At 40.6% G+C, this 10,109-nt stretch overlaps 1 pseudogene; it reads left to right on the top strand.

Annotated features, from left to right (window-relative positions):
• The first annotated feature begins 3,268 nt into the window (after nt 1–3,268).
• On the top strand, nt 3,269–3,388 carry LOC146061105 (5S ribosomal RNA; annotated as a pseudogene).
• The last annotated feature ends 6,721 nt before the right edge of the window (nt 3,389–10,109 follow it).

The following is a 10,109-nucleotide window of genomic DNA, read 5'->3' as shown; positions in this document are numbered from 1 at the left end:
AGACTGCAACAGTTATTTCTTATTTATATACACAGGATTGTCTATCTTTGTATATGCACTGCAAAGAGAGCAGCATAAATCCAATTTCATGTATTTCAGTGACACTGTGTAAAATATAACACTGCATAATGGCCCTTAATCAGACCTGATCGCAGTACAAATTTGTTCTGGACTGCAGGTGGGGCAGGTGTAACATGTGCAGAGAGATTTAAGGTGGCCATACATCTACAGATTTATTGTCTGGTTGGAACAAAATCCTGGTAAAAGATGAGAGCAAATGACAGTTGACCATTTGCTTTGAAATGCTGAAAAACTGTCATTCAGATATTACCAGGTATTTGTTCCAACCAGCCAGATCTGACAATCGATCTGTAGATGTATGGCCACCTTTAGATTTGTGTGAGTTATTTTGTTTCTGTGCAAGGTAAATACCTGCTGCATTATTTTTACACTGTAATTTAGATTTCAGTTTCAACACACCCCACCCAAATTTAACTCTCTCAGCACGTTACATCTGCCCCACCTGCAATGCAGCATTTGTTTTGCCCATTTTGAGAACAAATTTGTACTGGGATCAGGTCTGATTAAGGGCTATTATGCAGTGTTATATTTCACACAGTGTCACCGAAATTCCATTTAGAGTATTTGTGCTTCTTCTATTATAAACACGTTCAGGAGAAAACACACAATATTCACAATTGTGACCATGAAAATGGGTCAATTATTAGGGATTTTTTCTCCCACCAAAGTCAGTCACTTTGCACTAGGACAATCTCATACTCTTTTACTATGCTAAAGTATATTAATGAACCACTCTAAGACATCCTGACATAATTTTAACTAGATCTGAGCATCTTCATAGTTTTCGTCATTTTCACCAAAAAAGTGAAACTTCAGGCCTCTTGCCAGAACAGAAGATGTTGACTCAGATCAAAATGCTTTTGCACGTTTCTTATTCAAGTCAAGTCACAACTTTTCCACACTAGCCGATTTTGAATTTCTCAATTTCAGTTTTTTCACTCCGCCCTACTGTACAGTCTGGGACTCTGTGCCGCTCCTCTGCCCCGGAACGGAAGCCCCACAGGTGGCAACATCACCTATATACACATAACAATAGTACTGGATGCAGGGGATCGGGGCCCCATAGCAGCTGCATGCCCTGCACTCTCCATAGTTATGCCACTGGGTCAAACTACACCTCAGCGCTAGAATAAGGAAAAGTTCTGAAAAAGTTTCCTTTACGCGAGGTAGATATTAACTCATGTACATACTCCTGTTGTTTACGATAATCCAGCAGTAAATGATACACTGAGTACTGCTTTCTATTTTTCAGCTTGGCACAATTTTATGCCGCTTAGTACAACTTCTAATGCATAGTATGACTTGTAACGCTGTACTCAGCATTACAGCAGGGGCCCCCACCCTTGGAGATCTTAGGGATGGGCCCTCCTGCAAAGCATGGCTTTGCGTCCAGAGAAGAAGAAAGGAAGGAAAAAAAAAATTCTTTAACTCCGTGCATATGCTTAAAGTAAATCATCTCTATACATTTTACATATATGCTACCTCTTTATACACCAAACATATCTATACATTTTCTCTGTAAATCCTGTAATATCATCAGAACATCACATTAAAACATCACATTAGAACAGCCGTTAATCTGGCACAGTTCCAAGTAACAAAAACTTTTTTTCTTTTCTTTTAATATGAATATGAATGTCTGAAACATACAAACAGATGTCCTGAAAATTTTTCTTCTCTCCTCTAATAATATATATATATATATATATATATATATATATATATATATATATATATATATATATACATATATATATGTATATATACAAATATCCCAATACTTCTCGCGCGCTTATATGTCGTATTTCCCAAATATAACTATTTACAAATAACACAATTGTATATAACAAAATTTAGGCTGCTTAACCACAAGGTTTCCAGAGGGCTAGGAAACAATACCCACAAATTGCTCCCCAACAGTGGTACAGCGCCCAGATAATTTCAATAGTCCACACATTCCATCAGAATCCAAATAATTAATAAAGTGTTGAGTTTCCAATAATGTGTTTTATTTCTCTCTTTAATAGTAGTATGACAAAAATCCCAACGCGGTTCGTCTTACAAAGACTTCATCAGGGGAACAGTTAGCAGTCTTTATGGTGTGTCACAAGTCTTGTGATCCTATAGAACAATTTTTCAAAGACAATCGGTCTTTGAACCCTATTGGTCGGGATTGAGGTGATAGTTTGTCCGTTATTTAGGAAGGCCTTAGGGCCGATAATCCATTATCAATAGACTGAAAATTAAGTGCAATAACCCTGCTAGTATAGAGTACAAAAAAATCTAATCGTTATCCTCAGGGCTTCTTAATTAACCATTGAAGTTCCTGCTATGGTGCCAATGGTTTAGAGCTCCTGTGGGAACCACCTTCACCTATGGGATGAACAATTAGAAAACAGCCTTCGTTACTACATACAATCAACACGAAACTAAAATCAAACAAAGTATCAAAAGACATTGGAATCTGTTGCTTATGGATCCGATTTTGAAAGAAATATTCCCACCCAACCCTGAGATTATCAAAAAATCAAAACACCTTAAGGACATCCTGGCACCCAGCTTACTAACAACAAATCGAATACAAACAAATCCAGGAATGAAATGTACAGGTTCATATAAGTGCGGAAAAGGTAACATCTGTAAGTAAGTTCATCCGAACAGAAAAAAATTCACCAATCATAACGACAACAAGGAGTATACCATCAAAGACTTTATGAATTGCAACACCACATCAGTAATTTATCTACTGGAATGTCCATGTCACCTAAAATACATGGGAAAGACCAAAAGACCGTTGAAACTGCGTATTCAGGAACACACCCGGAATATTAAGAACAAGATTGACAACCATGTACTTTATAAACACTTTGAAACTCAGCACAACGCAAATCCAGATGGAATGACCTTTAAAGCCATCGAATGGGTCAAACTGGGACCAAGAGGTGGCATCCTAGCTAATAAGCTCTCCCAGAGGGAAATGTACTGGATCTTTGAGTTGAACACACTCCATCCCCTGGGTTTTAATGACAGCTGTGAAATAGCCCCGTTTTTATAAGGTCAATCTTAAATGTACCATTCTTTATTTACTCTCTTCTCTTTCCTCACATACACTTCTTCTTCTTTTTATATAATAAAAAAAAAACTAGTAATCTCTGAAAACTAAGGAACTCCAACAGTCGTCATATTAATCTACAGTCAAACCACACGTTGATACGCCCAACTCTGTCCGATCTTGGAAGCTAAGCAGTGTTGGGGCAGGCTAGTACCAAGATGGGAGACCTCTTGGGAAAACCTGGTGCTGTAGTAATAATATAATGAAAGACCACCAATGGAGAATTGGCATCGTAATTTATATATATATTTATTGATTAAATTATGCACTTTAACAAGTGCACTTTAGCACTCTTACTTTAGCACTTGCACTAAAATACTAGCACCGGCACTTTAAGATTAAGTGCAAATAAATCTAATAAATATGATAAACAACAGGCACCAACCAGCATTAGGCTGGCACTATTATTGCACCTTGGAAATAATCTGTACACCAGCCTATATCTCAGCATGAGTTATAACACTGGCAAATATGGCTATTGCACTTTTCCTAATATAGCACTTTTCCTAATACAGCACTAAAACTATGGGTGACATTCTATGGGATGAGATAAATGCGCATTTTTTTTATCGCACCACTTCGCCCTTTTTAAAATCGCAAGATTGGCCCGTTTTTTGCATATTTAATGAGATGCGAAAAACGGGCCAAATAGTGCGAATAGGTGCGAGGTGGTGCGATGTCTTTAGTCCTGAAAATGTGCGATTTTCATGTCTGAAAATCGCACGTTTGCAGGAAAGCGCAAATTAAAATAAAAAAAAAACAGCGTGGGGTCCCCCGCCCGAGCATAACCAGCCCCGGGCTCATTGAGCCGGTGCTGGTGACATAAAATCAGGGTCCCCGACAAATAGGGGTCCCCTTGATTTAATGAAACCAGCACCAGGCTCAAGGTCCGGTGCTGGTTCCCAAAATACGGGGGACAAAATGACTAGGGGTCCCCCGTATTTTAAGAACCAGCACCAGACCCAACCAGCCAGCAGGGTAATGCCACAGCCGGGGGACACTTATTATATAAGGTCCCGCGGCCAAAGCATTAACCCCCTGGCTGGTCAGCATGGGCAGGGGTCCTGGGGAAGTGGGGACCCCCCCAAAGAAGGGGTCCCCCCCTCCAGGACTTACCAGCCCATGCTGAAAGTCCGGGGCTGTCCCCGATGCCCCTGGGCGGTGGGCATCGGGCTGATGTAAAGTGTAAAAAAAAGAATATAAACTATTGTTTTCTACTGTAGAACTATGAGTCCGAGCAAGCCTACCCCACATGCTGGGACTTGGAGAACCACAAGTCCCAGCATGCGGGGCATTAAAGGGCCCGCTGGCACTTGTAGTTCTACAGTACAAAAAATAGTTAAATAAAACACACTGACACCCTGAAAAATAAAAGTTTAATACACACATAACACACACACTGATACTTACCTACCTTGAGCCCGTAGGTCGGTCCCTGGATCCTGGGTCCGGGCTCCGGGGCTCCAGGGCAGAAGAGTCCGGTTCCGGGGCCTTGGTCCTGGTTCCGGGGCTGGTCCGGGGTTCCGGGGCTCCTGGGCTGAAGAATCCGGGGTCCAGGATCCGAAATAGTCCACAGGGGTACCTGAGGAAGGAAATCCTACTCACCTGGTCCCCGGCGACGACATCGGCATTCTCTCCGGCAGATGCGCTGCTCCCGGCTGGTACCCGCTCTCGGACTAAAGAGGCGCAGAGATGTTTCATCTTCCGCGCCTCTTCTCAGAATGATTCCATTGGCCGCCTAGCGGCCAATCAGGAGCCGAGAAAGTCGGCTCCTGATTGGCCGCTAGGCGGCCAATAGAATCATCCGGAGGAAAGGCGCGGAAGATTAAAATCTCTGCGCCTCTTCAGTCCGAGAGCGGTTACCAGCCGGGAGCAGCGCGTCTGCCGGAGAGGATGCCGATGTCGTCGCCGGGGACCAGGTGAGAAGAATTTCCTTCCTCAGGTACCCCTGTGGACTACTTCGGATGTGAATCCAATGTGGTACACCCTATGCACTTAAAACAGCCAGTTGGGCGTGTCAAAAAGTGCATAGGGGCAGGCGGCTTAGTCATCTCTGTAACATCCAGTTTTACCAGTATATCTCTAAGATTTTTATCTCGAGTATACGCCGGCATGATTCTGGTATTCTGTAATGAATTTAAATCCCTGTCTACAGTAATCAAAGGCCAAAACTGCTTAACATGTTTAGTCATCTGATTACTTGACATGGAATACTTATTCACCCAAGGTAATTTTTTGTCATCAGTGATGGTATTTTTTTTAAATTTTAACAAGTTAGATCTTGGAATAGACAATACTTTGTCCCTTGCCTTGATGAGTTTTCTCAAGGGATATCCCCTCACCACAAATCTCTCAATCATTTTCTCCAAGTCTACCAATAATTGCTGGGCATCACTCGTTATTCTTTTCAACCTCAGCATCTGTGAAAAAGGAAGGCCTCTCCTAAGCGGTAAGGGGTGGAAGCTATCAAACTTTAAGATTGTAATCCGGTCCGTGTCCTTTATATAAATGGAAGTGGATAATACTTATTGGCTTTGTTTAATATTTACATCCAGGAAATTGATTTCATTTTTACTCATTACATATGTAAATTTTACAGGGCTAATGCTGTTGTTATGCTCAATAAAGATGTTTTTTAGCTCCTGCTCTGTTCCAGTCCACAAAATCAGCAGGTCATCAATGTACCTTAAGTACATTAACACCTTACTGGCATTGGGGCCTTGTTGGAATAAATTTTTTTCAACATAACACATGTAGGCATTTGCGTACGATGGGGCCACATTGGACCCCATCGCACAGCCAGACTGTTGCAGATAAGTACTGCCATTAAACAAAAAGAAATTCCTGGTAAGTACCAAGGTAAGCAATTGAATAAACAATGTGACAGGAGGACCGCTATAATTAGAATTGGATGTAATCAAAGCCTGTACCGCCGCAATCCCTTCATTATGGGGGATGCATGTGTACAGGCTTGTTACATCCGCACTACATAATATCATTTCTTTTGGTAAGAGCCACAGATTTTCAAGGCGATTAATCAACATATTGGTATCTTTCAGATACGATTCCGTTTGTTGGATGCATGGATTTAAAAATGCATCCAAATAAGTAGAGATAGGTTGATACAGAGACCCCCTGGCAGATATAATTGGTCTACCAGGGGGGTTCTGCAGATTTTTGTGCACCTTAGGTGATGTGTAATAAATAGGTGTCACAGGGAAATCCACTCTCAATGCATTTGCCACATCATTAGTAATAGAACCATCATTAACAGCTACAGACAAAATACTATCCAATTCTTGCTTAAATTTTACTGAAGGATCACTTTTTAGTACTTTGTACACTGAAACATCATTTAATTGGCGCATGCATTCCCCCACATATGCATCCAAGTCCTGCACGACCACAGCCCCTCCCTTATCCGCTTTACGGATTATAATATCTGTCCGTTTACTTAGCGACTGTAATGTCTGGTGTTCAGTTCTGGTCAGGTTATGGTATGGATGTATTTCACTGGTATCAATCAGATGTTCCGCTTGGTCCATAACCCTCATAAAGGTCTTTATGGAGGCATTACTTGAGGTGGGGTCATATACTAATTTAGGCTTGATTTTACGCAACTGGTAAGGTATGTTTGTATTCCCAGTATTTACAATAGGGGTTGTAGCACTTTGTTTTGAAAAATGTTCTTTAAGCCTTAGGGTCCTGCCAAATTTATAACAGTCAACTTTCCACTGGAAGCCGTCGTGTCTAGAACTTGGAACATAGGACAAACCTTTGGCTAAGATGTCAGTCTCTGCTGTTGTTAAAGGGTTGTTAGACACATTAATCACCAGTTCTTCTGCTCTTACTTTCCTCTGCGACCTCCCTTCCCTTTGGTTTTGCTGGCTCCGTCTGGTGCGTAATCACCCGCATGTACTGGGATATAGGCAGATTGAAAAACAATATCTCAGTACATGCGGGTGATTAGGAATAATGTTAACTCTCATCATTAAGAACAACAACTACAAGAAATGACACATCGGTTTGAAGAAAGAGGATATCAAGCAAAAATCAAAAAAAAATGCCTCAAAAAAGCTCGATACAATATGACCAAACGGGACAATCACACATCAAATCCACCCAAAGAGGTATCTCGTATGATCTACGTAAATACATATAACCATGCTTCATCTTCGATTCAAAAAAGCATTATAAAACATTGGCCCATTGTCACTTCGGACAATTCTCTAAAACTGCAGAAACAGAGTCCACCTATGGTAGCCTATAAAAGAGGACCTAATTTAAAGCAGTTACTCATGAGGCCAACATTGGCCCCTGGAACCACCCAGGGAACAACCTGGTTGCATTCGCAGCGCCCGGGCTGTTTCCGATGCTCAGGGTGCACAATCTGTAGTAGCATGGTGGCAGGGCCATCATTTCCACACCCCCAGTCTGGAAAGCAAATTAAAATCAAGTTTAGGCTACATTGCACAATGGACCATGTCATTTATCTCCTCAACTGCCCATGCGGCCTAGCCTATGTGGGCATGACCACCAGAAGGTTTAGAGAGCGCATGGCTAAAAACCGCAATTCTATTCAAGCCGCCTTGGACACCAAAAAAGCAGAACTTCCCATCCCAAGGCACTTTCTCCATGCTGGTCATCAAATCTCCAGTCTTAGATGTAGATTGATCGACTGGGTACCACCTCCGGCCCGAGGTGGAGACAGAGGACTGCTTTTAAAGAAAAAAGAAAGCCGTTGGATATTTCATCTGGGGACACTGGCACCCAACGGACTTAATGAAAATAATCCTCTGAACATTTTTCTGAAGTGATATTTCTTTTATATTTCTCTTATTTATTGTTATATATATTTTTTCTTTCCTCTCTCTTTTGTCATATTACTGGCTCTAATGGAATCACCCCCATTCTGTTCCTCGTATTCCTTTCTACAAAGAAAGCAGATGTCCTTATTTTCTGGAACCCTCCACCCATAACCCTTTTTATAACCCGTATAGCAATAGCATCTGTAATTATTCCCAATAAACGTAAATAACAATAGTAATCCACTTGAGGTCTAAGATCCTTGCCCCCAATAAATAAAAAACAAAAAATAAAAAATAAATAAAAATTAATAAAAATAAAAAGAATATGAAAATTAAAGCAAAAATTTAAAAATAAAAAAACGATTCTTGTTAAAAAAAAAACATAAAACAAAAATAATAATAATAATAATAAAAAAAATTGTCTAGGTAATTTAGATTATATGACCTTAATCTTTAATTACAAATCCCCTTTTTTTTCTCTCATATATTTTTGATTGATATTTCCCTATCATCTACTTTTATTTCTTTAACCAGTCCTAACATTGTTCTAGAGAGCCTTTCACTCCCGTTCACCCTAGCATCCATATTAATTTCATATAAAACATGTATGTATATAATTAGGCATCAAACCTATACAATATTTATGCCAAGATTTGATAAAATACTTCCTATGGATTCAATAGGATACGAGAGTGATGTAACTCTCCCGGAACCCCGGCTTCCCTGTTTCATTCTCATATGTTATAAATTATTATTACACCTTTGACTTCCTGTCCACATAATTTAGATTTGCGTCTCCAGACATTGTAACACTTCCGGGTTCTCATGCGTGTCAAATGCGGTTCACCGAGGCACGGACTTCCTGTCCACATTTATCTCCGTCCCTAGACACTGAAACACGCTGTGACCCACTTCTGGGTTCCCATGCGTGTTGGATGCGGCACGAACTTCCTGTCTCCAAAACAGGAAGTCCGGCGCTGACGTGCGTGTCAGATGCGGCCCACGACTACCGGAACTTCCGGCTTTTTGAAACCGGATGTCCGACGCAGACGCTCGTGGCGGGAGAAATCCCGTGCCACATGACTAATTAGTATACACACACAGGGTATATAAGCCAGGCCCGGGCAGGTATGTCTATGCTGTCCTCCTATCCAAGGAGGTATCTTCACCACTTCCATGTTGCCACGCTGTATTTCCCTATGAGTTCATTTGACCTATGTAAGCGATTTTTTTTGTGTATATATCTTATTGTGTATTATGTATTTAAGGGGGATTATGCACTCACTATATGTTTGCATGTTTGCCCCTTATATTGCAGGCTCCTTGATAAAGGTCCGATACTGATGGACCAAAACGTCGGGGCTATAATGAACACAATCTATTTATGAATTTGATGATCTGAAATAAATGATGAATTGAATTTTAAACATATATCTTTATGATTACAAAGGAGAGTGCCTACTTCTCTTTGGAGAATTCTGGACTATATATATATATATATATATATATATATATATATATATATATATATATATATATATATATACAATGGGCATCAGGTCGGCACTCCATATATAACAAATTCCGGTGCCAGGTCCATAAAGGGAACGTATACAGCACTTACCCCCCACACACAAGGTGAAGAAGAGTCCAGACCGGCACTCAGCGTAGTTGAAGAATGAGGAAAGTTTATTCCATAACGTGCAGTAATTGTAATATGTAATATGTATTTACTGTACCTTATGGAATAAACTTTCCTCTTTCTTCAACTACGCTGAGTGCCGGTCTGGACTCTTCTTCACCTTGTGTGTGGGGGGTAAGTGCTGTATATATATATATATATATATATATATATACAGGTAGGTGAATGTCCGGCACTCCTCGCTTATCGATGATTTCGCTTGCCCGGGTGCCTTCCTATGTGGCGTTGCAGCCACCAGTACACTTTCCAAAATAGAGGCGTCACTCCGGGACTTGTGAAAGCAAAAGTCATAAATCACTTTTGCTTTCACAAGTCCCGGAGTGACGCCTCTATTTTGGAAAGTATATATATATATATATATATATATATATATATATCAAATCAACTTGGTTCTAGGGAGTCCACA

The sequence above is a fragment of the Crinia signifera genome, chromosome 2 (assembly GCF_055691185.1).
Source record: "Crinia signifera chromosome 2, ASM5569118v1, whole genome shotgun sequence".
Lineage (NCBI taxonomy): Eukaryota > Metazoa > Chordata > Amphibia > Anura > Myobatrachidae > Crinia > Crinia signifera.
This window is presented reverse-complemented; position numbering and strand designations above follow the sequence as displayed.